Below are 18184 nucleotides of genomic sequence, written 5' to 3' on the forward strand. Positions count from 1 at the left end.
AGTCACCTTCTGTAGTGAGAGCAGTTCTTTCTCAGTCCCAGCTTTATGCATGAATTTCACAGTTCTACCTCCTCACCTTTCACAGACCCAAGGGAAAGTTATTCTAGTTGTGTGTTTAAAAACCACAACCCCTAGCTCTTTGGTCCTATCCAACACAGACATCCTTCTGTGTACTACAGGGTGTCTAGTTGGAACTAGAAACCTGCATTAGTCAGGTCAGAAGACTACCAGCAAGTGCAGTAGAGAATACGTGACCTTTGACACTGGAACCAGAGTTTGAACTGTTTACTATTTATTCTTGAATAGGTGTGCTGCGGTTCATGGGGTCGCAAAGAGTCGGACACGACTGAGTGACTAAACTGAACTGAAGCTCTGCTAAGTCATATATTCACTCTAAGTTTTTATTTTTCTCATCAAGAAAATAGCGATAATATTATTACTGATTTTTCCTTATATGTTCTTCCTTATTGCTCTCAATTCCTTCCTTTATAAATTCAAACCATTTTCTCCATCCTCCATTCCTACCAGAGTTGAAGCAGACTGAAAGTTTCTTAGAGGCAAGAACCATAGACTATTCAATATTTTCTCTTACAAAACAAATAATGAGATAGTAGTTGATTGAGTGACCTCATTAATTTCCTTTTATTAATGTACTGTTTTTCTGTACCACCTGACTGAGAAAAACTGGTTAAAAAAAGAGACACACCTGAGGTTGAAAGAAATGATGCATTTCATTTCTCAAATTTGCAAGAGTAAAGTGAGTGGTGGACTTACATCTCTGCAGAGTTCCACCCCTTAGACTTCTCCTCCCCCTTTCCCTAGAGTGTGTGTGAGTGAAATGTATATTGGTTTAGAGGTTCTGCTTGGATAAATGTTTCAGAGCCAATAAATCTGTCACAGTAGCTCTCAGGCTGAGCCAAGGTGAACGATCGCACAGTCATTTCTCCAAAGCCTCAGGGTACCAGGCAGCACAAGCAGAGAGGTCACCAGATGCCTCCTCACCTTATGCCCAGAAGCAGAGATATCACCCCACAGGAACAGGAGCTTTCCTCAGATGCTGCGCCTACCATGTGGCAAAATTCCTTGTCAAACAGCAGAGCAATCAGATGTAAAACACAGAGGAGAGAACAGAAGCACATAAAAATAACCGGTGCTCTCAGTGATTCTGGTGATTGGTAGACTTCAGGTGAAAATAAGTGTTCATTATGCAAGGCAATGTGGTGGTGTTGCTCAAAAAAGGTTAGTGTATACCTCCTTTGTTTCAGCTTCATATGCCATAGACACCCACTCACACAAAAGTGCTAGGTTGCCCATAATGGTTTAATTTTTTGCAGTTTATTTCTAGTAGTGAAAAAATCTGGAAGAGAATAAAAATTCTCATAAGATAGGAGTTGATAAGCTACATCATACAATGGAGTGTTCTGTAAGTACTCAAATTACACAGATCTATATATACACAAATGGAAGGTTTCTGAGATATACTCTTCATAGTGACTGGGAGCATGAACTTTGGAGCCAGTCTGCCTGAGCTCAAACGCCTGTGTGACACTGGGCCATTAGCTTCCCAACTCTGTGCCTCAGTTTGTTCGCATATAAAATGAGGGTAACAGTAATACGTAAGCAGTAGAGTCATCGTGAGCATCAAAATGAGCTCCTATGAAAAGTGCTTATAACAATCTTGGATTCACATAATAATACTAAACTGCTAATTATGTGAGCTATTACGTTATATATGAGCTATTATGAGTAGTAGTGGTAGTAACTAAAAATAATAAGCTAATGCTTACTGCTTATGTCTGGGGCTTATACTTGTGGGGCTTGAAGTGAAAGAGTAGCACTTTCCATTTTCATTTTAGACCATTGGGATTAGTTACAGTGAACATAGTACTTATGTTAAAAAGTAATTAAAAGTATTCAGAAGTATATTGGATAAGAAGACTGCTGTTTTGAAAGTCTGACATGTAACAAACAGGGACTTAACCAAAATCACAATTACTGAGGGCTGTATTTTTAAAACATTAGAAACTGAGTAACATAAGCAGTTGCTGACACTGAATCCCTTGTGGCTGTATTGCATTTCACACTTAGCAAAATGTTTTCACGTTCATGAGTTGATTCAATCCAACTAACTGGATTATTAACGAATTCACTTAATCCTTATAAAGTGAATGTTCATATTTATTATTCCAAATAAGGGAAGAGAGAGAGGAAGTGAGAGAGTTGGCTGTTGGTTGTTTGGGTTTTGTTGTCATTTTTGTTGTTTCCCTGCTCACGGCAAAGCTGGACAGGCTACGAGATTGAAGCTTAGAGTATTAAGGGCTTGCTTAAACTCAGACAACTTCTGAGTAATAGAAATGGAGAAAATCCAGGTTTCCCAAAGCAAAGCTCTTTCTACCAAACCATAATTACCCTGTAAACATGATAGATTTATAATTCTACCCTATACACAGAAACTATCACGTATTTAGTTTGGTAAGAAGGTGGGATTTTAGTGGATCAGCAGGAGAAAACATCTAAAAAGTCAGTTCTCCAAGTTTATAAACAAAGCTTATGACTGCCCCAGGAAATTATGACCTGTGGGAATGGCAGCTGACAATATAACATATAGTTGACTCCTGTCCAAAGCACCCTCAGGTGGGATAATGCTAATAAGATATGACCCTAGGGTGAGATGATAAACAGATGAAATTGGTAGAGCCAAGAGTGTAATTAAAGATAGTTGCTTTGGGATGTGGCTGAGGTCACTAAAACAATGAACAAATTTTAAAAAGTAAGCCAAATAGCAAGATAACTATAAGACCTTTGGCAAGTTGCTTTTCTCTCTGGTTTCTTACCTCTAAAAGTGAAGATGTTGGACTAGCTGACCTCTAAGATGCCTTTCATCCATCTATTCATCCATTCAACAAATAGGGATTGAGATTTTGTTTGTTTGTAGATCCAGGTACTAATGATACAAATTGAATGAGATTGATGAGGTCACTTTTCTCAAGGAGTGGTGGGGGCTGGACAAGAAAGAAAAATATCAGACAGTGATAAGTGTTACCCAAAGAATTAAAAATAGGCTGATGGTAAAGAAAGTGATTAAATGAGTAGTCTAGGTGGGTCCCTATGAAGGATTCTCTGAGGAGGTGACTTTTTACATGAGAATATTGAATGTACCCTGTAAGAATGAGAGAAGCTCCTAGGCAGAAGAAGAGCTGGTTCAAAGACTCTAGGGAGCGAATGAGCTTGTGTTGTGAGGAACCAAATGAAGGATTGATAGGCAAGTGAGCACATGTACGGTTCTGTAAATCATAAAGACTTTTGGAGGATTTCAAGCAGCAGCATGGTCTGATTTATGCCTCTAAAAAGTTTACCAGGATTGCTATGTACAAGCCTGGAAGTAGGTATCCCAGGTAAGAAGCTACTGCAGTAGCCCAGAAGAAATACTATGATCTCTTTAAGGTAAGAGTCAAGAAAATGCATAAAATTGGACAGATTTAAGACATTTATGGGAGTAGAATCAATAGTATTTATAGATAAATGGCTTTTGTGGGTTAAGTGAAAGAAGAATTTCAAGGGTAATTGTCAGATTTGGAGCTTGAGCAAGTGGCTGGATGTTAGTGCCATTTTCCAAAATGGGAAAAAAGAAAGAGATATATAAGGGTTAGTTAGGATGTGTACAGATAGCAGTGACTCTGGAGTTCGATAGTGGTCATGCTAAGCACTGGATGTCGATTGAACACCTGTATAAAGATGTGAGAGTAGGCAACTAGAGTCAGGAGTCATGAAAATACAATATGTTGTTGTTTAATTGTGTGTAACTTTTGCGACCCCATGGACTGTAGCCTGCTAGGCTTCTCTGTCCATGGGATTTTCCAGGCAAGCATACTGGAGAGGGCTGCCATTTCCTTCTCCAGGGGATCTTCCCAACCCAGAGATTGAACCCGAGTCTCCTGCATTGGCAGGATGATGCTTTACTATTGAGTCACCAGGGAAGATTGTATCTGGAGATACAATAGAGTTGAAGATAAATGTGTGGGAGTCATTAGTATAAAAATATGAACTAGATGGAATCACCTAAAGAGACATGATAGACAGTAGAGATGGGGTGAGTAAACAGGATCCTGGAGTAATCTTGACCTTGAGGATGTCAACCTAATAAAGGAGGAGAGGAAAGAGTGGCTAGTGTGATAGGAGATAGAAACACAACCAGGAAAATGTGGTATCCAGGGAAACTTTAAGAAGCAATCCAGTGTATTAAATGTTGCTAGGAGGTCCACTTAAAATAACACCAGAAAATCAAGTATTTGATTCCACATGAAGGAAATCATGTTTAAGATCCAGCTATGTCTATCACTACTGTGTTTCTAGATCTTGAGGACTTGGGGAGGAATTCCTGGCAAATGTATTGTTGAGAGGTCTAGAGCATTGAATTGAAAGTCCTATCCAGGACAGTTTGGTGTGACTGTTCCAATATGTAGAAAATCTTAATCATCAAGAGGATAAACAAACATGTGGTTTCAGCAGAACCATTGAAAAAGGAGATGACTGTGTACATCAAGATAAATGTAATTAATATGTATGTAATTATCTTAATGAGTAGAATGGATCTACATGCAGTAATTACATGTTATACAGAAGTAAGGATTATATATAAGTTGGCATCAATCCAGAAGTCAAGTTTATAATAGCTATCGTGTAACTATTAGATTTTTTACCTCAACAGTTGATGTTTCGGTATGTGGCAGAAACTGAAGAATGATCCTTCTATTGGTTAGATTGCCTTCCTGTAGGAAAATAATTTATAAAGCTGACTAGGGGTAGAAAGAGAATTCTGAGGACATAGGTGAGCAAGAACCAAAGAGCTCTGCCTTAAGATGAGTAAGAATTTAGTAGTGGGAAGAGAAGAATTTGAAAAGCAATATAGTGGGGAGACAGAGTTGAAGATGCAGACATAACAGGAGACGTTTTAGGAACCGCATATCTCACACTCAATTTTTAGTTGTTTGTGCTGCCGTAATAGAAATTGTCTCAGTCTTGTCAAGACTTCAATTTTACATAAATAAATACATTATATGCTTAGAGAAAATCCTGTAGGTCCTGACATTTAGAAATCTCTCAATTAAAAAACCAATTCATCACCCAGTTATTCTACAGTCCACTTTAGAGTTAACAAAAGTCTAAGCACATGGAGCATCCAGAATTTATTTTAACATAACCTTAAAAAAAAATAAGTACAGAAAACCAATGATTGCTTGACAGTTGAAAAAAGACTGTGATGTAAAAAAGACATCAAAACAGGAGCAAGGAAGAAAGAAAACTCAAAAGAGACAGCACACTAAAAAGAAGAAAACTTTAATAGAATTATATTTAATGACCTTGGAAAGAGAAGATAAGCTATTGCTAAAACAAGGTCAGGATACTATTGAAGGAGGAAACAGAACAGGCTCCATCTTGAAAGCAGGACTCCATCTTGGGCCAGACTGTGGACTTTGCGCTATATGCCCAGCATCTATGAAAATGACATACCAACTAGAAGACCAGACCTCCCAGATGGAAGAGCCCCAGGGCTCGTACCTAGACTCTCTGTCACCTAAAAGAATACCCTAATTATCTGCGTAACCAAACAGAATCATAAATTCTATTATGCTTATTGGGGTATGACCACAGGCCTATTGATAATTGTCCTCTGTTAACTACCTAGGCTTAAGGCATAGGAATTATGGGTTAACTTTGATTGTATCTTTCTTTTCCTTTGTTCAAACTAGTTTCAGAGGATTTGGGAATGTTGGTTTGAGCACGTACACTTAGGGTACATAAGGTCGGGGTCCTTGGCTAAGAAGGGACTCTGCCTTGGGTCCACCAGTGTAATAAACTGCACTCCATTATCTGCATTGTCCTGAGTGAGTTTGTTTCCTGGAATGCATGGCTACAACATTCTCAAAATGCATGTTGTAGGTGAGGGGCCTGGTGCCATTCTCTGAGTTTTGAGACATTTCCTTTCTTTAATTAGCAGACTGCTAGTAGCTATGTAACATTCAGCTAAAGACTAGCAGGGGGGCACTCTTTCTGCCCTCTTCTGATGTCTATGTCAGAAGCTTTCTCTATCTCTTTATACTTTAATAAAACTTTATTACATAAAAGCTCTGAGCGATCAAGCCTCATCTCTGGCCCTAGATTGAATTCTTCTCCTCTGCAGGCCAAGAATCCCAGCGTCTTTTGTGGTTCGGCAACAACCATTCAATATCCCCTCACACCCAGTTAAAATGACCATCATTAAAAACATCTACAAACAAAAAATGCTGGAGAGGGTATAGAGAAAAGGGAACCCTCCTGCATGGTTGATGGGGATGTAAATTGATACAACCACTATGGAGAACAGCATGGGGGTTTCTTTAAAAACTAAAAATGGAGCTACCGTTTGACCCTACTGGTACATACCCTGAGAAAACCCTAATTCAAAAAGACATATGCTAGTATAAGAAAATTACTACAGTTAATTAGTGAGTTTAGCAAAGTTGCAGGATATAAAATCAATACACAAAAATCACTTGCATTTCTATATACTAACAATGAAAAATCAAAAAGAGAAATTAAGGAATCAATCCCATTCACCACTGCAACAAAAAGAACTAAATAATGAGGAATAAGCTTACCTAAGGAGACAAAAGAACTGTACACAGAAAATTAAATAAGACACTGATGAAAGAAATCAAAGACGACATAAACAGATGGCGAGATATTCCATGTTCCTGGATAAGAAGAATCAATATTGTGACAGTGACTATATTACCAAATGCAATCTACAGACTCAATGCAATCCTTATCAAATTACCAATGGCATTTTTCACAGAATTAGAACAAAAAAAACCACAATTCATATGGAAACGCAAAAGATCCCGAATAGCCAAAGCAGTCTTGAGAAAGAAGAATGGAGCTGGAGGAATCAACCTTCCTGACTTCAGGTTATACTACAAAGCTACAGTCATCAAGACAGTATGGTACTGGCACAAAAACAGAAATATAGAACAATGGAACAAGATAGAAAGCCCACAATAAACCCATGCACCTATGGGTATCTTGTTTTTGACAAAGGAGGCAAGAATATACAATGTGGCAAAGACAGCCTATTCAATAAATGGTGCTGGGAAAACTGGACAGCTACATGTATAAGATTGAAATTAGAACACTTCCTAACACCATACACAAAGATAAACTCAAATGGATTAAAGACCTAAATGTAAGAGCAGAAACTATAAAACTCTTAGAGGAAAACATAGGCAGAATACTCGATGACACAAATCAAAGCAAGATCCTCTACAACCCACCTCCTAGAGTAATGGAAATAAAAACAAAAGTAAACAAGTGGGACCTGATTAAACTTAAAAGCTTTTGCACAGCAAAGGAAACTATAAGCAAGGTGAATAGACAACTCTCAGAATGGGAGAAGATAATAGTAAATGAAACAATTGACAAAGGATTAATTTCCAAAATACACAAGCAGCTCATACAACCCAATACCAGGAAAACAAACAACCCACTCAAAAAGTGGGAAAAAGACCTAAACAGACATTTCTCCAAAGGAGACATACAGATGTCTCATGAAAAGATGCTCAACATCACTCATTATTAGAGAAATGCAAATCAAAACTACAATGAGATATCAGCTCACACTGGTCAGAATGGCCATCAAAAAGTTTACAAACAAATGCTGGAGAAGCTGTGGAGAAAAGGGAATGTTCTTGCACTGTTGGTGGGAGTGTAAATTGATACAGTCACTATGAAAGACGGTATGGAGATTCCTTAAAAAACTAGGACTAAAACCACTATATGACCCAGCAATCCCACTCCGAGGCATATACCCTGAGGAAACAAATTTGAAAAAGACACATGTATCCCATTGTTCACTGCAGCACTATTTACAATAGCTAGAACATGGAACCTAGATGTGCTAGAACAATAGCATGTCCTAGATGCTATATAGATGGCCTAGAACCTAGAACAATAGCAACCTAGATGTCCATCGACAGACAAATGGATAAAGAAGTTGTGGTACATATACAGAATGGAATATTACTCAGTCACAAAAAGGAATGCATTTGAGTCAGTTCTGATGAGGTAGATGAACCTATAACTTATTATACAGAGTGAAGTAGTTAGAGAAAGAGAAAGATCATATTCTAATGCACATATACAGAATCTAGAAAAATGGTACTGAAGAATTTATTTACAGGGCAGCAGTGGACAGACAGACATAGAGAATAGACTTATGGACATGGGGAGAGGAGAGGAGAGGGTGAGATGTATGGAAAGAGGAACATGGAAACTTACATTACCATATGTAAAATAGATAGCCCGTGGGAATTTGCTGTATGGCTTAGGAAACTCAAAGAGGGGCTCTGTATCAACCCAGAGGGGTGAGATGGGGAGGGAGATGGGAGGGAGGTTCAATGGGAGGGGATATATGTATACCTATGGCTGATTCATGTTGAGGTTTGACAGAAAACAAAATTCTGTAAAGCAATTATCCTTCAATTAAAAAATAAATTTTAAAAAATGAATTAAAAAAAAAAGACATATGCTCTCCAATGTTCATTGACAGCATTATTTACAATAGCCTAGACATGGAACAACCTAAATGTCCATCAACATGCGTGGATGGGGAAGATGTGGTACATATATACAACGGAATATTACTCAGCCATAAAAAGGAACAAAACTGGGTAATTTGTAGAGATATGGATGGACTTGGAGCCTGTTATACAGAGTGAAGTCAGTCAGGAAAAGAAAAACAAATATTTTATACTAATGCATTTATGTGGAATCTAGAAAACTGGTCCTGCTGTGCTTAGTCACTTAAGGCAGGAATAGAGACGCACATGTAGAGAATGGACGTGTGGACATGGGGTTGGGATGGACTGGGAAACAGGGATTGACATAAATATGCTACAGTGTGCAAAATAGACAGCTAATGGGAACCTGCTATATGGCACAGGGAACTCAACTCATCAGTGCTCTCTGGGGACCTAGATGGGTGTGATGGGGAGTGGGAGGGAGATCTAAGGAGGGAGGGGCGATATTATACGTATAGCTGATTCACTTCATTGTACTGCATAGACTAACAGCAGTATAAAGCAATTACAGTCCAATAAAAAAATTAGTACCTTGAATCTTATGGGCTCATGGAGGGGCTGAAAGTGAAGTTGTGTCTGACTCTGTGCAATCCCATGGACTGTAGCCTACTGTCTCCTCCGTGCATGGAATTTTCCAGGCAAGAGTAACTGGAGTGAGCGCTGGGAAACTGTAATACACACGCAGAGAAAACTAAGTCCAGTTTTTAAAACATAAGTAATTTATTAGCTCTAGGAAAAAATGATAAGTGAATAAGAAAGGAAACATAATAATTCTAGGTTTCTTGGCTCAACAGTGACCATTCCAAAGTCAGAAACTGCAAAAGAGTGAAAACTGTAGTGTAACAAACTGGAAGGACAGAGGAAGGATAAAGGATATGAGATAACTCTTTACCACAATAGGAAGTGAATATAGGTAGCATTCTATTTGGAATGAGGAATTAAATACTAAAAGGAATGAGGAAGTATGTTTAAAATAGCCCTGAAAGAATAGGACATTGTAACGATGGCCATTCAGGTACCACGGTAAATGACTGAGTGGGTGAGACAGACTCAAGAGGAGCGGAGGCTGCTGCTGGGGACCCAGAGCACCAGCTTCCACGAGCAGCCTCAGGCTTAGGGGTCCACTGTGGGGTTGGCACCGCTGGAAACAATGGGAGGAAGAGAAGAGCTGCCCCACTGAGCATTCTAACCCAGAGACCCTGAATATGGATCCTCCCCATCCCGGGAAGGTTCTTGGCCTGTCTGGAATAGGGCCCTACAGGGCAATCTAATTCTAAAAATTGATGGGGAAGACTTACCTTTTAGACCTCCACCACCTTGGCTTGACACTACCACCCTTCCTATATATTAACAAAAAAAAAAAAAAAAAGATTACATTTTGTGTTGAAATCATACTTTCTAAAACAGAAAGTCATGACAAAATCAATATTTGAAGACACCTAACTGACATATAAATGAAGCGATAAATATTTCTGTTGTGCTATGATATTAAACAGATTAAAAGGATTGTGCCCATGAACAACCAGAAGAACGAGAGAGAAGGCATACAGGTTGCCCATGCAAGGGTGAAGCTTAAGGAAGATCTGATATTGTCTGAGCTCCAGCTGATGTTTCAAAGACAAGCCAAGTGGTGAGTACTCTGACGGCTGCCCCACAGGTATCAATGTTGGCTGGCATGCTTCCACGCCAGTGACCCATCCCTGGGGTTTGCCTCCATTCCTGAAAAGGCTCCCTTTTCACTCAGGCCCCACACTGTCTTTAAGGGCTGAATAAAACCACAAGGCTAGCCAGCATGGAGGAAGTCACTTAATAAGCATTTTCCTGTCTCGGGGACAGATGTGTTTGGATTTCAGTGAAGGAGCTGAAATTTCAGCAGCTGAGCTGGAGAAGGCTGCTCCAGAAGCCCGGAGGGAGATGTAGGGGTCTTATGTTTTGTACCGTCTCTTGGCAACCCTCCTGACTGCTGCTGACCTGTGGCAGAGACCCAGCTCCTTTGCAATGGGCCTTGAAGTAATCACATTTCCATCTGTGTCCAGAAGAAACAGTGTGGTAAAGTCACAGGGACTTCTTGCTTGGGTCACAGAAACACCAGACACCAGCCGAGAATGAAACCCCACACAAAACAGAAATCCATAGGCATTTTACAGCAGCCATGGTAAATGAGGATTTTTTAAGAAACAAAGTAAGTGCAGATTTTTTTTTTTTAGAATGTTTGAAATCCTAAGTAAATGGCCTTCGATTTATAATGCCCGTGGATTTTTGGTGTTTTCAACAATAAACAGGAATACTGAGTTTTGGGGTTTTTTCCCAACAATAAGCAGGAATATTGAGTTTGGGGTTTTAATTCCTCTAAGCATTTTCCTATAAAACTATTTCTAAAAAAAGCATTTTCTAGAAAGTATTTCCAATTTCTCCCCTTTTTGCCCTCTAGGTTAGAGCTATGATAAAAAAGAAGCCAGACGAAAGGAACAAATATTTGTAATGTGCTCATTTTGTGTTGGCATGGGCTCAGAAGCTTTGCCTATATACCAAGTTTCTTCTCACAAATCCAAACCCAGACCTTTGTTTCCTTGTAGGCACTGCCAGTAACAAAGAGATTACATTCCATTTATTCACAGAATTCATCTAGGACAACACCATCAGTTCAAACTGTGAGAGCGAATGCACTTGTCTCTAAGTTATCAATTAAGATTCGTGCTGCGACTCATTTCTCTCTTTTGCCAAGTATTTAAAAATCCTCATTATTCGCTGCTCCTCACCTTTCCCAGTGAAAGTTGGCAAGCACTGTTATCCTCACTTAATAACCCATGTTACCCAGGGAATAGCCTGGCTTAGAAGCTATGATACCCAAAGCTCCTGGATAAGCGCTCTGAGTCTCCTGTCTAGACTTGATGAATAATTCACGGGTCTAGTTGGTGGAAGTCCAGTCAGGAGTCTGGCAGAGTTGATTGCTTCAGAGCCGTGACATCCAGGGCCCTACTCTTGCCTCATTTTCCTTCTCTCTCTCTGATGCTTCAGCTTAAGGGAAATTCTCTTATTTCTCTATTTTTTTAAGAGTTGGGGAAGCACGAGATTCAGATCCCAGCCCTCTGCTTGGTGGTTCTCTTCACGCATTCAGCCAAAAAAGGAATGAAAGTGGGTCATTTGCAGAGATGTGGACGAACCCAGAATCTCTCACATAGGGTGAGGGAAGTCAGAAAGAGAAAAATATTGTATATTAATGCATACATGTGGAATCTAGAAAAATGGTACAGGTGAACCTATTTCCAGGGCAGGAATAGCGATGCAGATGTAGAGAATGGAGATTTGGACAAAGGGTGGGGGAAGGGGTGGGAAGACAGATTGGGAGATTAGGATTAATATATATACACTACCATGTGCAAAATGCATAGCTAGTGGGAAACTGCTGCATAGAACAGGGAGGTCAGCTTGGGGCTCCCTGGTGACCTAGATGGACGGGGTGGGGGTGGGAGGGAGATTCAAGAGGGAGGGGATATATGTATACATCATACAGCTGATTCTTCTCTTTGTATAGCATAAACACAGCATGGCAAAGCAATTATACTCTTAATAAAAAATTTTTTTAATTAAAGTATTTGGGCTTCTAGGACATGGGCATGTCAACTGCCTGTTGGCTTTCAGAACTATTTCTGGCTCTTCCTCTATTCTGCTGTGTCCTACAGGCTCCCTTGCCCTCTAGCTTCTGGTAGTTATTTACACTTTTTGGGAGGAATGGTATAAAGTTGGAGACAGAGAAAAAGAAAGAAGACCAGATCTTTCTTTCTCTCCCTCTCACCCTTCCTTCCTTTGAGTTTCCAGATCCTGGATCCCACTGGTCCCCCCTCTAGGCACCCCTGTGTGGTTCTAGCTCCTGTCAGACAATGGGCTCCCTTCCTCCCCCACCCCTCCAACCCTGGTGAAGATAGCAGCTTCCAGCTATTACTGACCTGCAGATTGCTTTGTTTCTCCATTTCTTGCCAGATTTTCCGTCACCCTTTTAACCAATTATCTATATTAAATCCCATCTGCCTGAAAGATGCAGAAGACTGTTCTCCTGGCTCTATCCTGACAGACACCATTCTTAGTTACAAGTTATAGAAACCAACCTTGACATGTTGGCAAGAAAGAATTTTGTTATGAAAGATACTGGAGAGATCAAAGGATCTCTGGGAGGACTGCAGAGATTTCCAGGCTCGGAAATTGCAAGGGAAGGAGAAATGCTCGAAAATCTGCAAGTGAAATTGTGTGGGTGCGGGCATGCTTGATGTCTTGGGTCATGCTATGTGCCATCACCAACACTGGATGCTGGAAGGTACCATTTGAATTGTTGTCTGTGCTCTCATCTCTCAACAGAATCAACTCTGGGCCCTTCCTACTTCTCTATGACATTTGCTTCCAATTTGGAGAGAGTGGAGGTGGGTACATCTGATGGTCAATGCCTAGGTCATGTGCCCACCTGTGGCCACAAAAGTATCTGACATTTTCCATTCCTATCATGTGAGATGGGCTCTTTTTAGGCAGAATTCCCTAAATACAGGAGAGAGACTTGGCAGCTGGAGAGACTTTGAGGGAATGAGTGATAGTTGCTCAGTTGTGTCTGACTCTTTGCAACCCCATGGACTGTAGCCTGCCAGGCTCCTTTGTCCAAGGAATTCTCCAGGCAAGAACACTGGAGTGAGTAGCCATTCCCTTCTCCAGGGGATCTTCCTGACCCAGGGATTGAACACAGGTCTCCTGCGTTGCAGATTCTTTACCATCTGAGTCACCAGGTATGTCTACTATTAAGAGACATTTCCAAGTATAAAGACAGGTCAATTTAAAAAGTACCTGCGGATATATGCTTGACTTAATCTTATAATCTATAGATAAAACATTAGAATATGTAATGAATCCATACACCTTTTCCAAAGGAATACCCAAGACAGAAGTAGCAATACAGTTATAAATGACAATCATCAGTCAGATGAAATAATTTAGATGAAGCTTATCTCTCTCGAAGAGATGGGGACTGGGTGGATTCAAATGTAACTAGCTTCTTTGGGAGCTATGGTAATCCCTGGAATCGCTGGTAAGGAAGTGGAGAAAGTAAGATAAGAAGTGAGTGAGTGAGAGTTGCCCAGTCATGCCTGACTCTTTGCAACCCCATGTAGCCTGCCAGGCTCCTCTGTCCATGGAATTCTCCAGGCAAGATTACTGGAGTGGGTTGCTATTTCCATCTCCAAAGATAAGGAAGGGAGTGTAAATTATCCATCGAGTTATTGCTCTGGGGTAACTGGATCTAAATCCTCTAAGGAGAACATGGAGCCAGTGTAGAAGACATGCCTGAGAGTCATCCCAGGCGCTGCAAGCTGAGGTTTTCTACACCAACTATATACCCCCTGCCACTGAGAGCCGCTGGGGTGGCGCTTAAATTCTGCACTCATATGCGAACCGAGTGGACCTAATCGGACAGAGAAAAGCTTCGGGCAAACAAAAGCTGCCAGGGAGAGGAGTTAAAAGTTGGACAGGTGTAAGCTGAAAAGGTAAGGGAGAAATGTAACAGGGAACCTGACCCCATCTGTTACGGGGGTAAGATGAATATAAACGTCCACTAGGAACTGCTCAGCATTAAAGATACCACAGTGCCCATCAGACAAGCATTCCTGACTTCGCGATACTGGTGGTCTCAAGACATGGGAACAGGCAAGCACAATACAGTGGGGACGAGAGCAGTAATAGAGGCCGCCTACACAGCTAGAGGTGAACCTCGGGCTGCTGAGACCCAAGAGGACAAAGACGGTATCCTACTCATTTTTGCATCTCCAATGTCTAGGATGGTACCTGGTCTGTATATGCTTTCTGACTCAGTACTGACCTGTCAGACGCACTCCTGGTGTGTTATATTCACTGTCTCTGTTTCATGCTATAACCCAACAACCTAGGAGTGTCAAGGTAGTCACGATTATTCCTAACCATCTGACCGCCCCCAGTCATTCTTCATATATGAGGCTTGATGTAATTTCTCCAAAAGTTTTGCCTACACAGTGTGCCCCATTTCCACGCCTGGGCTATCCCTATCAGAGAACTTAGCCTCTGAAAGGTCACTGGCAACTCATTCTCATGTATCTTCAGAAACTAAGCTCTTGGAGAGCAGGAAATATACTAGTTGTGTTTCACAACGTACACTCAGTGTCCAGGCTAGTGCTGGCACATTCTGTATGGACAAGCTTCATTTACACCAGTGATTTTTTGGATGACTTGAATAAACGAATAAAGGTTATAGATGTTGAGTAATGACCAGCTGCACATCTAAGACATGGCAGAAGTGAGACTTGAACTGCAGTCTGTCTGACCCCCAAATATCTCTTATATTTTGCTGCTCATTAAGCAACTTACCTGTCCATGGTAACTAGAAAATTTAACCTGGTTTAAAGGTTGCTATTCTGAGGTCAAAAGTAATGGGGTACGAATTGTGTAAGAACTTACTATAATCATCAGGCTGAGGGATTATCAAGCAAAACTCTGGACCTAAAGTTGGAAGAAGGTTCTTAGAGGATTTGACAGGACTGGACAATATTTAAAATTCCCAGAAGTGAGAACACTGTTTAACACCATACATAATAATAAAGCAGATTAAAAACCTAAATGTAAGACCTGATACTATGAAACTCTTTGAGGAAAACATAGGCAGAACATTCTGACATAAATTGCAGCAATATCCCTTTGGATCTGTCTCCTAGAGTAATGGAAATAAAAACAAAGCTAAACAGGACCTAACTAAGCTTATAAGATTTTGCACAGCAAAGGAAATCATTAAAAAAAAAAAAAAAAGACAGTATACAGAATGGAGAAAATATTTGCAAATGATGCGACCAAGGGATTAATGTCCAAAATATACAGTTTTTGCAGCTCAATATCAAAAAACCCAATCCAAAAATGAACAGAAGACCTAAATAGACATTTCCCCAAAGATGCCATACAGCTGACTAAGAGGCACATGAAAAGATGCTCAACATCACTAATTATTAGAGAATGCAAATCAAGACTACAGTGAGATATCATCTCACACTAATCAGAATGGCCATCATCAGAAAAAAATTTTTAAGTTTAAAAAAAAAAACTAGAAGTAGAACTACCATATGACCCAACAATGCCATTCTGGGGCATGTAGGTGAAGAAAACCATAATTTGAAAAGATACATGCCCCCAGTGTCCACTGCAGCACTATTCACAACAGCCAAGACATGGAAGCAGTCTAAATGGACATCAACAGATGAATGGATTGAGAAGATGTGGTACATAATATACAATGTACTATTACTCGCCCATAAAAAAAATGAAGTAATGCAGTTTGTAGCAATGTGGATGGACCTACAGATTATCATACTAAGTGAAGTAAGAGACAAATATCCTATGATATTGCTTACACACAGAATCTAAAAAAATGATACAAATGAATTTATAAAACAGAAACAGACTCACAGACTTTGAAAACAAACTCATGGTTAGCAAAAAGAAAAGGGAGGGCAGAGGGATAAATTGGGAGTTTGGGATTAAAATATAAATAAACATGCACAAAGTAGATAAACTGCATGGCACAGAGAACTATACCCAATATCTTGTAATAACCTATAAAGGAAAAAAATCTAAAAAAGTATATATATACATAAACATATATATATAACTGAATCACTTTTCTGGACACCTGAAACAAACATTATAAATCAATAATATTGAAATAAAAATTTTAAAAAATTTTAATATCATATCTTTTTCTTTTTTTTTTTTTAATAAAATTGGTGATCTTATCAGAAGGGAGAATATTGGAGGAAGGAGAGGCAGAACATTCTCTGCAGGATAGTGAGATACTTGAAGGAGGCAGGAAGTCTGGACAGTGGCAGTGGACATGGAGGAGACAGTATCAGAGCATATACACACTGCTATATGTAAAATAGGAAACCAACAAGGATCTACTCTATAGCACGGGGAACTCTGCTCAATATTCGATAAAAACCTAAACGGGAAAAGAATTAGAAAACAGATACACGTATCACTGACTGTACACCTGAAACTAAGGCATTGTTAAAAAACTATAGCTCCAATATAAAATAATTTTTTTAAAAGATTTTACCATTCCAAAGTTTTATACTTAATCTCTAGGTAAAAATGCCCCTTCTAACATCAGTAACAATTGACATCGTTAGGTTACTAAACCGATTTTAAAATATTGGAAATAAAGTGATAGTAAGGCACCTGATCCATCTTTTGTTGCTCCTTTAGGCACTGCAGAAAAAGTCATCACCAACTTCTAGCTGTCAGATGTATACGGAACCATGTTCAAAATACAGAGGAAGAGGGAGGTATAGTTTTGAAATCTTCAGTCAAAGCAATTCTTCTGCCTTATTTACCATGTTCTCATTCTTTCCTTTTGACAGAATCAAAGTCTTGCATCCTCCATGCATGCATTTCCCACACTTTCTTGATTCTAAAATGGCCAAGCAGTAGCGTAAATTTAACAACAGTTTTTGGTTTGGGGAGGTGGGAGGGAAAGTGCTCCATGAAATGTCCAGAGATTACAATGTACACAGCTCATTTTTAGAGTGCTAAAATGTGGCCCCAAGAAAGTCTTGGAAGTAACAGACAATACATGTAATCAAATATAAAATCTTCAAGTAGCATTAATGAGGAGCCTATATATTTTGTCCAAATGTGACTGCTAGATATAACTACAAAATAGTGGGAACAACAAAAAGAGTTTTCACAGTAATTACAGTTTTGAGGAAGTAAACATGCATTTTAAAATTTCCTGAAGCATATAAACTATTTGGATTTGTTTCTGAAAACTAGTAAATTGAAAAATTATTAGGCTAATCAATATTTAAATATATAAAAAAACAGGTGCTTAACTAGATCTAATTTCTATGTTAGCTCTTTGACTTCTGGAGAAACAAAATGTCTGTGCGCCATCATCTTTTAAATGGAAATCTATAAATGCAAAACATCAGATTAACTGTTCATTAGTTACCTTTTGACTTGATCACTGATTCAGAAATTCAGAAGTGGAACACTGGGTTATAGTCATCTAGTTCTCACTGCTTCATTATGACGTTCCAGCCAAGCCCACCCACAGTGCCCACCAACAGAGCTAGAAGAGCAGTCAAAGGAAAACACCTTTCTCAAAGGATCAGCACATCATAAACCCCGCAAGGATCTCACTCAATAATCTGAGATACCACAGGGAGAATTAAAACCAGGACAAAGACATTGAATGTATATACCAAATTAAGAGAAGGGGTGGAAGAAAAACATATACTTCTGCTTTATTGACTATGCCAAAGCCTTTGACTGTGTGGATCACCACAAACTCTGGAAAGTTGTTAAAGAGCTGGGAATACCAGACCACCTGACCTGCCTCTTGAGAAACCTATATGCAGGTCAGGAAGCAACAGTTAGAACTGGACATAGAACAACAGACTAGTTCCAAATAGGGAAAGGAGTACATCAAGGCTGTATATTGTCACCCTGCTTATTTAACTTATATGCAGAGTACATCATGAGAAATGCTGGGCTGAAGGAAGCACAAGTTGGAA

The 18184-nt window shown here is 39.6% G+C and overlaps 1 long non-coding RNA gene across 7 annotated transcripts in view; it reads right to left on the bottom strand.

The window, feature by feature from the left end:
* Positions 1 to 618: 618 nt before the first annotated feature.
* The window catches only part of LOC122453009, a 54999-nt gene continuing 37433 nt past the window's right edge, over positions 619 to 18184 (bottom strand). For 4 of the 7 annotated variants that reach the window (XR_006272905.1, XR_006272908.1, XR_006272903.1 and 1 more), the window contains 5 exons: positions 16848 to 17079; positions 9914 to 9955; positions 9147 to 9283; positions 2835 to 3002; positions 619 to 1357 (listed from right to left, as the gene is read on the bottom strand). This is a non-coding gene — a long non-coding RNA (uncharacterized LOC122453009). The remainder of the gene's footprint in view (positions 1358 to 2834; positions 3003 to 9146; positions 9284 to 9913; positions 9956 to 16847; positions 17080 to 18184) is intronic. The other 3 variants (XR_006272904.1, XR_006272907.1, XR_006272909.1) reach the window with 3 other exon arrangements.

The sequence above is a fragment of the Cervus canadensis genome, chromosome 14, assembly GCF_019320065.1.
Source record: "Cervus canadensis isolate Bull #8, Minnesota chromosome 14, ASM1932006v1, whole genome shotgun sequence".
Classification (NCBI taxonomy): Eukaryota; Metazoa; Chordata; class Mammalia; order Artiodactyla; family Cervidae; genus Cervus; species Cervus canadensis.